We start from the raw sequence: 20,349 nt of genomic DNA on the forward strand, positions 1-20,349 counted from the left end.
GTTACGCGCCGAAAAAGTGTGCAGACATAAGAATAATAAGATATAATAATAATAATAATAATAAGTATGAGCAATAATAATAGTGATGCCTTGCATAAATGCAAGCACCACTAACTAGATATTAAAGTTTGAAGACAAACTTTATGTTGGCTTGAAAAAGCGTAGACTGAACGTTTAAAACGGATTGACAGAAGTTTAGTTTAGTAGGCTATCTGGCAGTTAGTATGTTTAAGTATGAAGCTAACATGATTAGCATGAAGCTAGCATGAAGCTAACATGATTAGCATGAAGCTAGCATGATGCTAGCATGATTAGCATGAAGCTAGCATGATGCTAGCATGATTAGCATGAAGCTAGCATGATGCTAGCATGATTAGCATGAAGTTTGCATGATGCTAGCATGATCAGTATGAAGCTAGCATGAAGCTAACATGATTAGCATGAAGCTAACATGAAGCTAACATGATTAGCATGAAGCTAGCATGATGTTAGCATGATTAGCATGAAGCTAGCATGAAGCTAACATGATTAGCATGAAGCTAGAATGAAGCTAACATTTATTCCGTTGCTAGGGTACTAAGTTTGGTTGCTAGGGAGAAAATTGGCATCCCATAATGATCAACCTTCAAGCCACAAGTAAAACGGTCCAACCCCCGTGTCTCTATGATGTTCTGAAGCGGAGATATAAGGCTTTGTTTATTCCGTTGCTAGGGTACTAAGTTTGGTTTCTAGGGAGAAAATTGGCATCCCATAATGATCAACCTTCAAGCCACAAGTAAAACGGTCCAACCCCCATGTCTCTATGATATTCTGAAGCGGAGATATAAGGCTTTGTTTATTCCGTTGCTAGGGTACTAAGTTTGGTTGCTAGGGAGAAAATTGGCATCCCATAATGATCAACCTTCAAGCCACAAGTAAAACGGTCCAACCCCCGTGTCTCTATGATGTTCTGAAGCGGAGATATAAGGCTTTGTTTATTCCGTTGCTAGGGTACTAAGTTTGGTTGCTAGGGAGAAAATTGGCATCCCATAATGATCAACCTTCAAGCCACAAGTAAAACGGTCAAACCCCGTGTCTCTAAGATGTTCTGAAGCGGAGATATAAGGCTTTGTTTATTCCGTTGCTAGGGTACTAAGTTTGGTTGCTAGGGAGAAAATTGGCATCCCATATTGATCAACCTTCAAGCCACAAGTAAAACGGTCCAACCCCCATGTCTCTATGATGTTCTGAAGCGGAGATATAAGGCTTTGTTTATTCCGTTGCTAGGGTACTAAGTTTGGTTGCTAGGGAGAAAATTGGCATCCCATAATGATCAACCTTCAAGCCACAAGTAAAACGGTCCAACCCCCGTGTCTCTATGATGTTCTGACGCGGATATAAGGCTTTGTTTATTCCGTTGCTAGGGTACTAAGTTTGGTTGCTAGGGAGAAAAATGGCATCCCATAATGATCACACTTAAAGCCACAAGTAAAACGGTCCAACCCCCGTGTCTCTACAATGTTCTTATGCTGAGATATAAGGCTTTGTTTATTCCGTTGCTAGGGTACTAAGTTTGGTTGCTAGGGAGGAAATTGGCATCCCATAATAATCAACCTTCAAGCCACAAGTAAAACGGTCCAACCCCCGTGTCTCTAAGATGTTCTGAAGCGGAGAAATAAGGCTTTGTTTATTCCGTTGCTAGGGTACTAAGTTTGGTTGCTAGGGAGAAAAATGGCATCCCATAATGATCAACCTTCAAGCCACAAGTAAAACGGTCCAACCCCCGTGTCTCTATGATGTTCTGAAGCGGAGATATAAGGCTTTGTTTATTCCGTTGCTAGGGTACTAAGTTTGGTTGCTAGGGAGGAAATTGGCATCCCATAATAATCAACCTTCAAGCCACAAGTAAAACGGTCCAACCCCCGTGTCTCTAAGATGTTCTGAAGCGGAGAAATAAGGCTTTGTTTATTCCGTTGCTAGGGTACTAAGTTTGGTTGCTAGGGAGAAAAATGGCATCCCATAATGATCAACCTTCAAGCCACAAGTAAAACGGTCCAACCCCCGTGTCTCTATGATGTTCTGAAGCGGAGATATAAGGCTTTGTTTATTCTGTTGCTAGGGTACTAAGTTTGGTTGCTAGGGAGGAAATTGGCATCCCATAATAATCAACCTTCAAGCCACAAGTAAAACGGTCCGACCCCCGTGTCTCTAAGATGTTCTGAAGCAGAGAAATAAGGCTTTGTTTATTCCGTTGCTAGGGTACTAAGTTTGGTTGCTAGGGAGAAAAATGGCATCCCATAATGATCAACCTTCAAGCCACAAGTAAAACGGTCCAACCCCCGTGTCTCTAAGATGTTCTGAAGCGGAGAAATAAGGCTTTGTTTATTCCGTTGCTAGGGTACTAAGTTTGGTTGCTAGGGAGAAAAATGGCATCCCATAATGATCAACCTTCAAGCCACAAGTAAAACGGTCCAACCCCCATGTCTCTACGACACTCTAAAGTGAAGATATTCCATCTGGGACGCTTTTATTCCTTTATATGGGCATGTTTCCTGCCCCATTATAAGTCAATGGGAAATTTTGGGGGCCTCTTACACCCCATTGTGATGTATGTTCTTACAGAGCCTGTCAGCCTCCTTAAATGTGGTAACCCACAAGTTTCTACAAGTTTCTCACTCGCAGCTATGACTCGTCAAAGTTTGTCTCAATGTTAAGTCAATGGAAATTTGGGGGTGTTTGAGCCCCCCGTTTAGGAATTCGGAAGGTCCCATCAGTTAGAAAATATATAGCACACTAAGTCAGACCAGTCTGAAGGTCTGTGGAAAATTTGGTGCATGTAGGTTGAAAGCCCTAGGACGAGTTAGTTGCCGAAATTTTGGGGGGAGAAAAAGAATAATAACTAGATAGAAAAGTTTGAAGACAAACTTTATGTTGGCTTGACAAAGCCTAGCCTGAACGTTTAAAACAGATTGAGAGAAATTTAAAACAAGTTTAGTTTAGGATTATAACTTTCCGTAAACATGATACCAAAAGTTACCATGTTAGCATGTTTAGCACTAAGTTAGCATGATGCTAACATGAATTAGCATGAAGCTAGCATGATGCTAACATGAATTAGCATGAAGCTAGCATGAAGCTAACATAAAGTAGCATGAAGCTAGCCTGATGCTAACATGAATTAGCATGAAGCTAGCATGATGCTAACATGAATTAGCATGAAGCTAGCATGATGCTAACATGAATTAGCATGAAGCTAGCATGATGCTAACATGAATTAGCATGAAGCTAGCATGATGCTAACATGAATTAGCATGAAGCTAGCATGATGCTAACAAGAATTAGCATTAAGCTAGCATTGTGCTAACATGAATTAGCATGAAGCTAGCATGATGCTAACATGAATTAGCATGAAGCTAGCATGATGCTAACATGAATTAGCATGAAGCTAGCATGATGCTAACATGAATTAGCATGAAGCTAGCATGATGCTAACATGAATTAGCATGAAGCTAGCATGATGCTAACATGAATTAACATGAAGCTAGCATGATGCTAACATGAATTAGCATTGTGCTAACATGAATTAACATGAAGCTAGCATTATGCTAACATGAACTAGCATGATGCTAACATGAATTAGCATGAAGCTAGCATGATGGTAACATGAATTAGCATGAAGCTAGCATGATGTTAACATGAATTAGCATGAAGCTAGCATGATGCTAACATGAATTAGCATGAAGCTAGCATGATGCTAACATGAATTAGCATGAAGCTAGCATGATGCTAATATGAATTAGCATGAAGCTAGCACGACGCTAATATGAATTAGCATGAAGCTAGCACGACGTTAACATGAATTAATATGAAGCTAGCACGACGCTAACATGAATTAACATGAAGCTAGCACGATGCTAACATGAATTAGCATGAAGCTAGCACAACGTTAACATGAATTAGCATGAAGCTAGCACGATGCTAACATGAATTAGCATGAAGCTAGCACGATGCTAACATGAATTAGCATGAAGCTAGCATGAAGCTAACATGAATTAGCATTAAGCTAGCATGAAGCTAACATGAATTAGCATGAAGCTAGCATGATGCTAACATTAATTAGCATGAAGCTAACATGATGCTAACATTAATTAGCATGAAGCTAGCATGATGTTAACATTAATTAGCATGAAGCTAGCATGATGCTAACATGATTTACCATGAAGTTAGCAAGATTTATTATGAAATTAGCATAAAGCTAGCATGAAACTAGCATGAAGCTAGTATGACTTAGCATGAAGCTAGCATGAAGCTAACATGACCAAACGACCCAACCCCCATGTCTCTATGATGTTCGGATCCAGAGATATAAGGCTTTGTTTATTATGTTGCTAGGGTGCTCATATTTGGTTGCTAGGGGCGTGGCTTAATAGCTCAATAAGAATCCTAAGAGACTGATTGGATGCCTGAGTAAAATAAGCCCACCCCCATGTCTCTATGACAGTGTGATGCAAAGATATCCATCTGGGCATTTTATAATGGCAGTCTATGGGATATGTTGCTAGGGTGCCCAAAAATGGTTGCTAGGGGCGTGGCTAATTAGCTTTGGGATTGAGCCTGCCAGCCTCTTCAAATGTGGTAACCCACAAGTTTCTACAAAATTCTCGCTCGCAGCTAGAAGCCGTCAAAGTTTGTCCAATGTTAAGTCAATGGGACTTTCGGAATTTTAATGTCCCGTTTTAGGAATTCTGTAAGTCGGATCCCTTCAAAAAGATATAGCACACTTCTTCAGACCAGTCAGAAAGTCCGTGGAAAATTTGGTGAATGTAACTTGAAAGCTGTCAGACGAGTTAGCTGCGGAAATTTTAGTCTCAGAAGAAGAAAAAGAAGAATAATAATAACTAGATAGGTACATTTCCTGAAGAAAATGTGAGTGGTGCTTGCCGTGGCAAATTTCAGGGGACAATTTATGATTATACTCCAAGCCAAAAGTAAAATGGTCCAACCCCCGTGTCTCTACGATGTTCTGAAGCAGGGATATAAGGATTTGTTTACTCTGTTGCTAGGGTACTGTATTTGGTTGCTAGGGGAAAAAATGGCATCCACTAGTGATTACCCTCCGAGTCACGAGTCAAACGGTCCAACCCCCATGTCTTTACGATGTTCTGATGCGGAGATATAAGGCTTTGTTTACTCTGTTGCTAGGGTACTGTATTTGGTTGCTAGGGAAAAAAATGGCATCCACTAGTGATTACATGCCGAGTCACAAGTAAAATGGTCCAACCCCCGTGTTTCTACGATGTTCTGAAGCAGAGATATAAGGCTTTGTTTACTCTGTTGCTAGGGTACTGTATTTGGTTGCTAGGGAAAAAAATGGCATCCACTAGTGATTACCCTCCGAGTCACGAGTCAAACGGTCCAATCCCTGTGTCTCTATGATGTTCTGATGTGGAGATATAAGGCTTTGTTTACTCTGTTGCTAGGGTACTGTATTTGGTTGCTAGGGAAAAAAATTGCACCCACTAGTGATTACCCTCCGAGTCACGAGTCAAACGGTCCAAACCCCATGTCTCTACGATGTTCTGATGCGGAGATATAAGGCTTTGTTTACTCTGTTGCTAGGGTACTGTATTTGGTTGCTAGGGAAAAAAATGGCATCCACTAGTGATTACCCTCCGAGTCATGAGTCAAACGGTCCAACCCCCATGTCTCTACGATGTTCTGATGTGGAGATATAAGGCTTTGTTTACTCTGTTGCTAGGGTACTGTATTTGGTTGCTAGGGGCGTGGCTTGGGAGTGGCCAATGATGTGCCCAGTGATTACACTCCGAGTCACAAGTAAAACGGTCCAACCCCCGTGTCTCTACGATGTTCTGATGCGGAGATATAAGGCTTTGTTTACTCTGTTGCTAGGGTACTGTATTTGGTTGCTAGGGGCGTGGCTTGGGAGTGGCCAATTATGTGCCCAGTGATTACACTCCGAGTCACAAGTAAAACGGTCCAACCCCCGTGTCTCTACGATGTTCTGATGTGGAGATATAAGGCTTTGTTTACTCTGTTGCTAGGGTACTGTATTTGGTTGCTAAGGGCGTGGATTGGGAGTGGCCAATGATGTGCCCAGTGATTACACTCCGAGTCACAAGTAAAACGGTCCAACCCCCGTGTCTCTACGATGTTCTGATGCGGAGATATAAGGCTTTGTTTACTCTGTTGCTAGGGTACTGTATTTGGTTGCTAGGGGCGTGGCTTGGGAGTGGCCAATTATGTGCCCAGTGATTACACTCCGAGTCACAAGTAAAACGGTCCAACCCCCGTGTCTCTACGATGTTCTGATGCGGAGATATAAGGCTTTGTTTACTCTGTTGCTAGGGTACTGTATTTGGTTGCTAGGGGCGTGGCTTGGGAGTGGCCAATGATGTGCCCAGTGATTACACTCCGAGTCACAAGTAAAACGGTCCAAACCCCGTGTCTCTACGATGTTCTGATGCGGAGATATAAGGCTTTGTTTATTCGGTTGCTAGGGTGCTCAAATTTGGTTGCTAGGGGCGTGGCTTGGGAGTGGCCAATGATGTGCCCAATTGTTACACCCCTAGTCACAAGTAAAACGGTCCAACCCCCGTGTCTCTACGATGTTCTGATGCCGAGATATAACTGTTTGTATTTTATGTTGCTAGGGTGCTCAAAAGTGGTTGCTAGGGGCGTGGCTTAGTAAGTCTGTAAGGATCCTGAGAGACTGATTGGATGCCTGAGTAAAATGAGCCCACCCCCATGTCTCTATGACACTGTGGTGCAAAGATATCCATCCGGGCATTTTATAATGGCAGTCTATGGTATAGGTTGCTAGGGTGCCCAAATTGGTTGCTATGGTAACCTTACACCCCATTGTGGGGGACGTCCTGACAGAGTCTAGCACCCTCTTCAAATTTAGTAACCCACATGTTTCTATGAAATCCTGGCTCGGACCTATGACCCGTCAAAATTTTTGCAATGGTAAGTCTATGGGATTTTGCCCCATTGACTTTTCATTGGGGCACTTTTGGGCACCTCTTACACCCCAGGGGTACAACTTACACCCCATTGTGATCCATGTTCTTACAGAGCCTACCACCCTCTTCAAATGTTGTAACCCACATGTTTCTACAAAATCCTCGAGCGGAGCTATGACTCGTCAAAGTTGGGCGCAATGTTAAGTCAATGGGATTTTTAGGGTGGTTTTTCGCCCCCCTTTCGGAAATCCTGCACCCGATCGCTTATAAAAGTCATAGCACACCTCTCCTCAATAAGCCGGTCGATTTGAGCCCTAATTTATGGGTCTACGACAAAGCGTGCGGGACGAGTTACGCGCCGAAAAAGTGTCCAGAAAAAGAAGAAGAATAATAATAATAACTAGATAGGTACATTTCCTGAAGAAAATGTGAAGTGGTGCTTGCCGTGGCACATTTCGGGGGACAGTATATGATTATACTTCCAGTCACGAGTAAAACGATCCAAACCCCGTGTCTCTACGATGTTCTGATGCGGAGATATAAGGCTTTGTTTACTCTGTTGCTAGGGTACTGTATTTGGTTAATAGGGAGAAAATTGCCATCCACTAGTGATTACACTCCGAGTCACAAGTCATACGGTCCAACCCCCGTGTCTCTACTATGTTCTGATGCGCAGATATAAGGCTTTGTTTATTCGGTTGCTAGGGTAGTGTATCTGGTTGCTAGGGAGAAAATTGCCATCCACTAGTGATTACACTCCGAGTCACAAGTCATACGGTCCAACCCCCGTGTCTCTACTATGTTCTGATGCGCAGATATAAGGCTTTGTTTATTCGGTTGCTAGGGTACTGTATTTGGTTGCTAGGGAAAATTTGACATCCAATAGTGATTACACTCCGGGTCACGAGTCAAACGGTCAAACCCCCATGTCTCTACGATGTTCTGATGGCGAGATATAAGGCTTTGTTTATTTGGTTGCTAGGGTACTGTATTTGGTTGCTAGGGAACAATTTGACATCCAATACTGATTACACTCCAAGTCACAAGTCAAATGGTCCAACCCCCGTGTCTCTACGATGTTCTGATGCGGAGATATAAGGCTTTGTTTACTCTGTTGCTAGGGTACTGTATTTGGTTGCTAGGGAAAAAATGGCATCCACTAGTGATTACCCTCCGAGTCACGAGTCAAACGGTCCAACCCCCGTGTCTCTACGATGTTCTGATGCGGTGATATAAGGCTTTGTTTACTCTGTTGCTAGGGTACTGTATTTGGTTGCTAGGGAAAAAATTGGCATCCACTAGTGATTACACTCTGATTCACGAGTCAAACGGTCCAACCCCCGTGTCTCTACGATGTTCTGATGCGGAGATATAAGGCTTTGTTTACTCTGTTGCTAGGGTACTGTATTTGGTTGCTAGGGGGAAAATTGGCATCCACTGGTGATTACCCTCTGAGTCACAAGTCAAATGGTCCAACCCCCGTGTCTCTACGATGCTCTGATGCGGAGAAATAAGGCTTTGTTTACTCTGTTGCTAGGGAGCTGTATTTGGTTGCTAGGGACAAAAATGGCATCCACTAGTGATTACCCTCCGAGTCACGAGTCAAATGGTCCAACCCCCGTGTCTCTACGATGTTCTGATGTGGAGATATAAGGCTTTGTTTATTTGGTTGCTAGGGTACTGTATTTGGTTGCTAGGGAACAATTTGACATCCAATACTGATTACACTCCAAGTCACAAGTCATATGGTCCAACCCCTGTGTCTCTACGATGTTCTGATGCGGAGATATAAGGCTTTGTTTACACTGTTGCTAGGGTACTGTATTTGGTTGCTAGGGGGAAAATTGGCATCCACTGGTGATTACCCTCTGAGTCACAAGTCAAATGGTCCAACCCCCCTGTCTCTACGATGCTCTGATGCGGAGAAATAAGGCTTTGTTTACTCTGTTGCTAGGGAGCTGTATTTGGTTGCTAGGGACAAAAATGGCATCCACTAGTGATTACCCTCCGAGTCACGAGTCAAATGGTCCAACCCCCGTGTCTCTACGATGTTCTGATGTGGAGATATAAGGCTTTGTTTACTCTGTTGCTAGGGAGCTGTATTTGGTTGCTAGGGAAAAAATGGCATCCACTAGTGATTACCCTCCGAGTCACGAGTCAAACCGTCCAACCCCCGTGTCTCTACGATGTTCTGATGCGGTGATATAAGGCTTTGTTTACTCTGTTGCTAGGGTACTGTATTTGGTTGCTAGGGAAAAAATTGGCATCCCATAGTGATTACACTCTGAGTCACGAGTCAAACGGTCCAACCCCCGTGTCTCTACGATGTTCTGATGCGAGATATAACTGTTTGAATTTTATGTTGCTAGGGTGCTCAAAACTGGTTGCTAGGGGCGTGGCTTAATACCTCAGTAAGGATCCTGAGAGACTGATTGGATGCCTGGGTAAAATGAGCCCACCCCCATGTCTCTGTGACACTGTAGTGCAAAGATATCCATCTGGGCATTTTATAATGGCAGTCTATGGGATAGGTTGCTAGGGTGCCCAAAATGGTTGCTAGGGTAACCTTACACCCCATTGTGGGGGACGTCCTGACAGAGTCTAGCACCCTCTTTAATTTTAGCAACCCACATGTTTCTACGAAATCCTCGCTCGTACCTATGACCCGTCAAAGTATTTGCAATTTTAAGTCTATGGGATTTTCGCCCCATTGACTTTTCATTGGGGCACTTTTGGGCGCCTCTTACACCCCAGGGGTACAACTTACACCCCATTGTGATATATGTTCTTACAGAGTCTACCACCCTCTCCAAATGTTGTAACCTACATGTTTCTACAAAATCCTCGAGCGGAGCTATGACTCGTCAAAGTTGGGCTCAATGTTAAGTCAATGGGATTTTTTGGGTGGTTTTTCGCCCCCCTTTCGAAAATCCTGCACCCGATCGCTTATAAAAGTCATAGCAGTCGTGTCCTTAATAAGCCCGTCGATTTGAGCCCTCTTTCATGGGTCTACGACAAACCGTGCGGGACGAGTTAGGTGCCGAAAAAACGTGCAGATGTAAGAATAAAATATAATAATAATAATAATATCCCTGAGGAATAGTAATAGTGATGCCTTGCATAAATGCAAGCACCACTAATAATAATAAGTATGCAAGATAGTAATAGTGATGCTTTGCATAAATGCAAGCACCACTAATAATAAGTTTAAATACAATATCAGTATGTTGGCTTTGTCAAGCCAACATAATAACTAGCATGATTCTAGCATGATTAGCATGAAGCTAGCATGGTAAGCATGAAGCTAGCATGAAGTTAGCATGATGTTAGCATGATTAGCATGAAGCTAGCATGATGCTAGCATGATTAGCATGAAGCTAGCATGAAGTTAGCATGATGGTAGCATGATTAGCATGAAGCTAGCATGTTGCTAGCATGATTACCATGATGCTAGTATGATTAGCATGAAGCTAGCATGATGTTAGCATGATTAGCATGAAGCTAGCATGATGCTAGCATGAAACTAGCATGATTCTAGCACGATTAGCATGAAGCTAGCATGATTCTAGCATGATTAGCATGAAGCTAGCATGATTCTATCATGATTAGCATGAAGCTAGCATGATGTTAGCATGATTAGCATGAAGGTAGCATGAGGCTAACATGATTAGCTTGAAGTAAGCATGAGGTTAGCATGATTAGCATGAAGCTAGCATGATTTAACGTGAAGCTAGCATGATTAGCATGATGTTAACATGATTAGCTTGACGCTAGCACTATTTAGCGTGCAGCTAACAAAATTTAACATGAAGTTAGCATGATTTAGCATGAAGTTAGCAAGATTTATTATGAAATTAGCATAAAGCTAGCATGAAACTAGCATGAAGCTAGTATGACTTAGCATGGAGCTAGCATGAAGCTAACATGACTCAAAGACCCAACCCCCATGTCTCTATGATGTTCAGATCCAGAGATATAAGGCTTTGTTTATTATGTTGCTAAGGTGCTCATATTTAGTTGCTAGGGGCGTGGCTTAATACCTCAATAAGAATCCTAAGAGACTGATTGGATTCCTGAGTAAAATGAGCCCACCCCTATGTCTCTATGACACTCTGGTGTAAAGATATCCATCTGGGCTTTTTATAATGGTAGTCTATGGGAGATGTTGCTAGGGTACCCAAAATTGTTGCTAGGGGCGTGGCTTAATAGCTTTGGGGTGATCCTAAGAGACTGATTGGATGCCTAAGTATAATGAGCTCACCCCCATGTCTCTACGACACTCTAAAGTGAAGATATTCCATCTGGGACGCTTTTATTCCCTTATATGGGCATGTTTCCTGCCCCATTATAAGTCAATGGGAAATTTTGGGGGCCTCTTACACCCCAGGGGTACAGCTTACACCCAATTGTGATGTATGTTCTTACACAGCCTGTCAGCCTCCTTAAATGTGGTAAGCCACAAGTTTCTAAAAGTTTCTCACTCGCAGCTATGACCCGTCAAAGTTTGTCTCAATGTTAAGTCAATGGAAATTTTGGGGTGTTTGAGCGCCCCGTTTGGGAATTCGGAAGGTCCCATCAGTTAGAAAAGATATAGCACACTAAGTCAGACCAGTCTGAAGGTCTGTGGAAAATTTGGTGCATGTAGCTTGAAAGCTCTAGGACGAGTAAGTGTCAGAAATTTTGGAACAGAAAAAGAATAATAATAACTAGATATTAAAGTTTGAAGACAAACTTTATGTTGGCTTGAAAAAGCGTAGCCTGAACGTTTAAAACGGATTGACAGAAGTTTAGTTTAGTAGGCTATCTGGCAGTTAGTATGTTTAAGTATGAAGCTAACATGATTAGCATGAAGCTAGCATGAAGCTAACATGATTAGCATAAAGCTAGCATGATGCTAGCATGATTAGCATGAAGCTAGCCTGATTAGCATGAAGCTAGCATGAAGCTAACATGATTAGCATGAAGCTAGCATGATGCTAGCATGATTAGCATGAAGCTAGCATGATGCTAGCATGATTAGCATGAAGTTAGCATGATGCTAGCATGAAGCTAGCATGATGCTAGCATGATTAGCATGAAGCTACCATGATGTTAGCATGAAGCTAGCATGATTAGCATGAAGCTAGCATGAAGCTAGCATGATGCTAGCATGATTAGCATGAAGCTAACATGATGCTAGCATGATTAGCATGTAGCTAGCATGATGTTAACATGATTAGCATGTAGCTAGCATGAAGCTAGCATGATGCTAGCATGATTAGCATGAAGCTAGCATGATGCTAGCATGATAAGCATGAAGCTAGCATGATGCTAGCATGATTAGCATGAAGCTAGCATGATTAGCATGTAGCTAGCATGATTAGCATGAAGCTAGCATGATGTTAGCATGATTAGCATGAAGCTAGCATGATGCTAGCATGATTAGCATGAAGCTAGCATGAAGCTAGCATGATGCTAGCATGATTAGCATGAAGCTAGCATGATGCTAGCATGATTAGCATGAAGCTAGCATGATGCTAGCATGATTAGCATGAAGCTAGCATGATGCTAGCATGATTAGCATGTAGCTAGCATGAAGCTAGCATGAAGCTAGCATGATGCTAGCATGATTAGCATGAAGCTAGCATGATGCTAGCATGATTAGCATGAAGCTAGCATAAAGCTAGCATGATTAGCATGAAACTAGCATGATTCTAGCATGATTAGCATGAAGCTAGCATGATGCTAGCATGATTAGCATGAAGCTAGCATGATGTTAGCATGATTAACATGAAGCTAGCATGAAACTAGCATGATTAGCATGAAGCTAGCATGATGCTAGCATGATTAGCATGAAGCTAGCATGATGCTAGCATGATTAGCATGAAGCTAGCATAAAGCTAGCATGATTAGCATGAAACTAGCATGATTCTAGCATGATTAGCATGAAGCTAGCATGATGCTAGCATGATGCTAGCATGATTAGCATGAAGCTAGCATGATGTTAGCATGATTAGCATGAAGCTAGCATGAAACTAGCAAGATTAGCATGAAGCTAGCATGAAGCTAGCACGAGGCTTGCATGATTAACATGAAGTTAGCATGAGAATAGCATGATTAGCATGAAGCTAGCATGATTTAACGTGAAGCTAGCATGATTAGCATGATGCTAGCATGATTAGCATTAAGCTAGCACTATTTAGCGTGCAGCTAACAAGATTTAACATGAAGTTAGCATGATTTAGCATGAAGTTAGCAAGATTTATTATGAAATTAGCATAAAGCTAGCATGAAACTAGCATGAAGCTAGTATGACTTAGCATGGAGCTAGCATGAAGCTAACATGACCCAAAGACCCAACCCCCATGTCTCTATGATGTTCAGACCAAGAGATATAAGGCTTTGTTTATTATGTTGCTAGGGTGTTCATATTTTGTTGCTAGGGGCGTGGCTTAATGCCTCAATAAGAATCCTATTAAGACTGATTGGATGCCTGAGTAAAATGAGCCCACCCCCATGTCTCTATGACACTCTGGTGTAAAGATATCCATCTGGGCTTTTATAATGGTAGTCTATGGGAGATGTTGCTAGGGTACCCAAAATTGTTGCTAGGGGCGTGGCTAAATAGCTTTGGGGCGATCCTAAGAGACTGATAGGATGACTGAGTAAAATGAGCCCACCCCCATGTCTCTACAACACTCTAAAGTAAAGATATTCCATCTGGGACGCTTTCATTCCCTTATATGGGCATGTTTCCTGCCCCATTATAAGTCAATGGGAAATTTTGGGGGCCTCTTACACCCCAGGGGTATAGCTTACACCCCATTGTGATGTATGTTCTTACAGAGCCTGTCAGCCTCCTTAAATGTGGTAAGCCACAAGTTTCTACAAGTTTCTTACTCACAGCTATGACCCGTCAAAGTTTGTCTCAATGTTAAGTCAATGGAAATTTTGGGGTGTTCGAGCCCCCCGTTTAGGAATTCGGAAGGTCCCATCAGTTAGAAAAGATATAGCACACTAAGTCAGAGCAGTCTGAAGGTCTGTGGAAAATTTGGTGCATGTAGCTTGAAAGCCCTAGGACGAGTTAGTGTCGGAAATTTAGTCTCAGAAGAAAGCGGAATAATAATAATAAAAATAAGTTTAATAGCAATAACAATATATTGGCTTTTTCAAAGCCAACATAACTAGATAGTAAAGTTTGAACACAAACTTTATGTTGGCTTGAGAAAGCGTAGCCTGAACGTTTAAAACGGTTTGACATAAGTTTAGTTTAGTAGGCTATCTGGCTGTTAGTATGTTTAAGTATGAAGGTAGCATGATTTACCATGAAGCTAGCATGATGCTAGCATGATTAGAATGAAGCTAGCTTGATGTTAGCATGATTATCATGAAGCTAGCATGATGCTAGCATGATTAGCATGAAGCTAGCATGATGCTAGCATGATTAGCATGAAGCTAGCATGATGCTAGCATGATTAGCATGAAGCTAGCATGATGCTAGCATGATTAGCATGAAGCTAGCATGATGCTAGCATGATTTGCATGAAGCTAGCATGATGCTAGCATGATTAGCATGATGCTAGCATGAATAGCATGAAGCTAGCATGATGCTAGCATGATAAGCATGAAGCTAGCATGATGCTAGCATGATTAGCATGAAGCTAGCATGATGCTAGCATGATTAGCATGAAGCTAGCATGATGCTAGCATGGTTAGCATGAAGCTAGCATGATGCTAGCATGGTTAGCATGAAGCTAGCATGATGCTAGCATGGTTAGCATGAAGCTAGCATGATGCTAGTATGATTAGCATGAAGCTAGCATGATGCTAGCATGATTAGCATGAAGCTAGCATGATGTTAGCATGATTAGCATGAAGCTAGCATGAAGTTAGCATGATTAGCATGAAGCTAGCATGAAGTTAGCATGATTAGCATGAAGCTAGCATGATGTTAGCATGATTAGCATGAAGCTAGCATGAAGCTAGCATGATTAGCAAGAAGCTAGCATGAAGCTAACATTTATTGCGTTGCTAGGGTACTAATTTTGGTTGCTAGGGAGAAAATTGGCATCCCATAATGATCACCCTTCAAGCCACAAGTTAAACGGTCCAACCCCCGTGTCTCTATGATGTTCTGAAGCGGAGATATAAGGCTTTGTTTATTCCGTTGCTAGGGTACTAAGTTTGGTTGCTAGGGAAAAAATTGGCATCCCATAATGATTACACTTCAAGCCACAAGAAAAACGGTCCAACCCCTGTGTCTCTACGATGTTCAGATCCAGAGATATAAGGCTCTGTTTATTATGTTGCTAGGGTCTTCATATTTTGTTGCTAGGGGCGTGGCTTAATACCTCAATAAGAATCCTAAGAGACTGATTGGATGCCTGAGTAAAATGAGCCCACCCCTATGTCTCTATGACACTCTGGTGCAAAGATATCCATCTGGGCTTTTTATAATGGTAGTCTATGGGAGATGTTGCTAGGGTACCCAAAATTGTTGCTAGGGGCGTGGCTTAATATCTCTGGGGTGATCCTAAGAGACTGATTGGATGCTTGAGTAAAATGAGCCCACCCCCATGTCTCTAAGACACTCTAAAGTGAAGATATTCCATCTGGGACGCTTTTTTTCCCTTTTATGGGCATGTTTCCTGCCCCATTATAAGTCAATGGGAAATTTTGGGGGCCTCTTACACCCCAGGGGTACAGCTTACACCCCATTGTGAGGTATGTTCTTACACAGCCTGTCAGCCTCCTTAAATGTGGTAAGCCACAAGTTTCTACAAGTTTCTCACTCGCAGCTATGACCCGTCAAAGTTTGTCTCAATGTTAAGTCAATGGAAATTTTGGGGTGTTTCAGCGCCCCGTTTAGGAATTCGGAAGGTCCCATCAGTTAGAAAAGATATAGCACACCTCGTCAGATCAGACCGAAAGTCTGTCCAAAGTTTGATGGCTGTAGCTTGAAAGCTCTAGGACGAGTTAGAGTTAGAAATTTTAGTCTCAGAAGAAAAAGAATAATAATAATAACTAGATAGGTACATTTCCTGAAGAAAATGTGAGTGGTGCTTGCCGTGGCATTTTTCGGGGGACAATTTATGATTATACTCAAAGCCAAAAGTCAAACGATCCAACCCCCGTGTCTCTACGATGTTCTGATGCGGAGATATAAGGCTTTGTTTACTCTGTTGCTAGGGTACTGTATATGGTTGCTAGGGAAAAAATTGGCATCCACTAGTGATTACACTTCGAGTCACGAGTCAAACGGTCCAACCCCCATGTCTCTACGATGTTCTGATGCAGAGATATAAGGCTTTGTTTACTCTGTTGCTAGGGTACTGTATTTGGTTGCTAGGGAAAAAAATGGCATCCACTAGTGATTACCCTCCGAGTCACGAGTCAAACGGTCCAAACCCCGTGTCTCTACGATGTTCTGATGCGGAGTTATAAGGCTTTGTTTACTCTGTTGCTAGGGTACTGTATTTGGTTGCTAGGGAAAAAAATGGCATCCACTAGTGATTACCCTCCGAGTCACGAGTCAAACGGTCCAAACCCCGTGTCTCTACGATGTTCTGATGCGGAGATATAAGGCTTTGTTTACTCTGTTGCTAGGGTACTGTATTTGGTTGCTAGGGAAAAAAATGGCATCCACTAGTGATTACCCTCCGAGTCACGAGTCAAACGGTCCAACCCCTGTGTCTCTACGATGTTCTGATGCGGAGATATAAGGCTTTGTTTACTCTGTTGCTAGGGTACTGTATTTGGTTGCTAGGGAAAAAAATTGCATCCACTAGTGATTACCCTCCGAGTCATGAGTCAAACGGTCCAACCCCCATGTCTCTACGATGTTCTGATGTGGAGATATAAGGCTTTGTTTACTCTGTTGCTAAGGTACTGTATTTGGTTGCTAGGGGCGTGGCTTGGGAGTGGCCAATGATGTGCCCAGTGATTACACTCCGAGTCACAAGTAAAACGGTCCAACCCCCGTGTCTCTACGATGTTCTGATGCGGAGATATAAGGCTTTGTTTACTCTGTTGCTAGGGTACTGTATTTGGTTGCTAGGGGCGTGGCTTGGGAGTGGCCAATTATGTGCCCAGTGATTACACTCCGAGTCACAAGTAAAACGGTCCAACCCCCGTGTCTCTACGATGTTCTGATGCGGAGATATAAGGCTTTGTTTACTCTGTTGCTAGGGTACTGTATTTGGTTGCTAGGGGCGTGGCTTGGGAGTGGCCAATGATGTGCCCAGTGATTACACTCCGAGTCACAAGTAAAACGGTCCAAACCCCGTGTCTCTACGATGTTCTGATGCGGAGATATAAGGCTTTGTTTATTCGGTTGCTAGGGTGCTCAAATTTGGTTGCTAGGGGCGTGGCTTGGGAGTGGCCAATGATGTGCCCAATTGTTACACCCCTAGTCACAAGTAAAACGGTCCAACCCCCGTGTCTCTACGATGTTCTGATGCCGAGATATAACTGTTTGTATTTTATGTTGCTAGGGTGCTCAAAAGTGGTTGCTAGGGGCGTGGCTTAGTAAGTCTGTAAGGATCCTGAGAGACTGATTGGATGCCTGAGTAAAATGAGCCCACCCCCATGTCTCTATGACACTGTGGTGCAAAGATATCCATCCGGGCATTTTATAATGGCAGTCTATGGTATAGGTTGCTAGGGTGCCCAAAATGGTTGCTATGGTAACCTTACACCCCATTGTGGGGGACGTCCTGACAGAGTCTAGCACTCTCTTCAAATTTAGTAACCCACATGTTTCTATGAAATCCTGGCTCGGACCTATGACCCGTCAAAATTTTTGCAATGGTAAGTCTATGGGATTTTGCCCCATTGACTTTTCATTGGGGCACTTTTGGGCACCTCTTACACCCCAGGGGTACAACTTACACCCCATTGTGATCCATGTTCTTACAGAGCCTACCACCCTCTTCAAATGTTGTAACCCACAAGTTTCTACAAAATCCTTGAGCGGAGCTATGACTCGTCAAAGTTGGGCGCAATGTTAAGTCAATGGGATTTTTTGGGTGGTTTTTCGCCCCCCTTTCGGAAATCCTGCACCCGATCGCTTATAAAAGTCATAGCACACCTCTCCTCAATAAGCCGGTCGATTTGAGCCCTAATTTATGGGTCTGCGACAAAGCGTGCGGGACGAGTTACGCGCCGAAAAAGTGTCCAGAAAAAGAAGAATAATAATAATAACTAGATAGGTACATTTCCTGACGAAAATGTGAGTGGTGCTTGCCGTGGCAAGTTTCGTGGGACAATTTATGATTATACTCCAAGCCAAAAGTCAAACGATCCAACCCCCGTGTCTCTACGATGTTCTGATGCGGAGATATAAGGCTTTGTTTACTCTGTTGCTAGGGTACTGTATTTGGTTGCTAGGGAAAAAAATGGCATCCACTAGTGATTACCCTCCGAGTCACGAGTCAAACGGTCCAACCCCCGTGTCTCTACGATGTTCTGATGCGGAGATATAAGGCTTTGTTTACTCTGTTGCTAGGGTACTGTATTTGGTTGCTAGGGAAAAAAATTGCATCCACTAGTGATTACCCTCCGAGTCATGAGTCAAACGGTCCAACCCCCGTGTCTCTACGATGTTCTGATGCGGAGATATAAGGCTTTGTTTACTCTGTTGCTAGGGTACTGTATTTGGTTGCTAGGGAAAAAAATGGGATCCACTAGTGATTACCCTCCGAGTCATGAGTCAAACGGTCCAAACCCCATGTCTCTACGATGTTCTGATGTGGAGATATAAGGCTTTGTTTACTCTGTTGCTAGGGTACTGTATTTGGTTGCTAGGGAAAAAAATGGCATCCACTAGTGATTACCCTCCGAGTTATGAGTCAAACGGTCCAACCCCCATGTCTCTACGATGTTCTGATGCGGAGATATAAGGCTTTGTTTACTCTGTTGCTAGGGTACTGTATTTGGTTGCTAGGGGCGTGGCTTGGGAGTGGCCAATGATGAGCCCAGTGATTACACTCCGAGTCACAAGTAAAACGGTCCAACCCCCGTGTCTCTACGATGTTCTGATGCGGAGATATAAGGCTTTGTTTACTCTGTTGCTAGGGTACTGTATTTGGTTGCTAGGGGCGTGGCTTGGGAGTGGCCAATGATGTGCCCAGTGATTACACTCCGAGTCACAAGTAAAACGGTCCAACCCCCATGTCTCTACGATGTTCTGATGTGGAGAAATAAGGCTTTGTTTACTCTGTTGCTAGGGTACTGTATTTGGTTGCTAGGGGCGTGGCTTGGGAGTGGCCAATGATGTGCCCAGTGATTACACTCCGAGTCACAAGTAAAACGGTCCAAACCCCGTGTCTCTACGATGTTCTGATGCGGAGATATAAGGCTTTGTTTATTCGGTTGCTAGGGTGCTCAAATTTGGTTGCTAGGGGCGTGGCTTGGGAGTGGCCAATGATGTGCCCAATTGTTACACCCCTAGTCACAAGTAAAACGGTCCAACCCCCGTGTCTCTAAGATGTTCTGATGCCGAGATATAACTGTTTGTATTTTATGTTGCTAGGGTGCTCAAAAGTGGTTGCTAGGGGCGTGGCTTAGTAAGTCTGTAAGGATCCTGAGAGACTGATTGGATGCCTGAGTAAAATGAGCCCACCCCCATGTCTCTATGACACTGTGGTGCGAAGATATCCATCTAGGCATTTTATAATGGCAGTCAATGGTATAGGTTGCTAGGATGCCCAAAATGGTTGCTATGGTAACCTTACACCCCATTGTGGGGTATGTCCTGACAGAGTCTAGCACCCTTTTCAAATTTAGTAACCCACATGTTTCTATGAAATCCTGGCTCGGACCTATGACCCGTCAAAATTTTTGCAATGGTAAGTCTATGGGATTTTGCCCCATTGACTTTTCATTGGGACACTTTTGGGCACCTCTTACACCCCAGGGGTACAACTTACACCCCATTGTGATCTATGTTTTTACAGAGCCTACCACCCTCTTCAAATGTTGTAACCCACATGTTTCTACAAAATCCACGAGCGGAGCTATGACCCATCAAAGTTGGGCCCAATGTTAAGTCAATGGGATTTTTGGGGTGGTTTTACGCCCCCCTTTCGGAAATCCTGCACCCGATCCCTTATAAAAGTCATAGCACACCTCTCCTCAATAATCCGGTCGATTTGAGCCCTCTTTCATGGGTCTACAACAAAGCGTGCGGGACGAGTTAATCGCCGAAAAAAGTGTCCGGATGTAAGAATAAAATATAATAATAATATCCCTGAGCAATAGTAATAGTGATGCTTTGCATAAATGCAAGCACCACTAATAATAATAATAATAAGTATGCAAGATAGTAATAGTGATGCTTTGCATAAATGCAAGCACCACTAACTAGATATTAAAGTTTGAAGACAAACTTTATGTTGGCTTGAAAAAG

Source organism: Paramisgurnus dabryanus, chromosome 7 (genome assembly GCF_030506205.2).
Source record: "Paramisgurnus dabryanus chromosome 7, PD_genome_1.1, whole genome shotgun sequence".
Taxonomy (NCBI): domain Eukaryota; kingdom Metazoa; phylum Chordata; class Actinopteri; order Cypriniformes; family Cobitidae; genus Paramisgurnus; species Paramisgurnus dabryanus.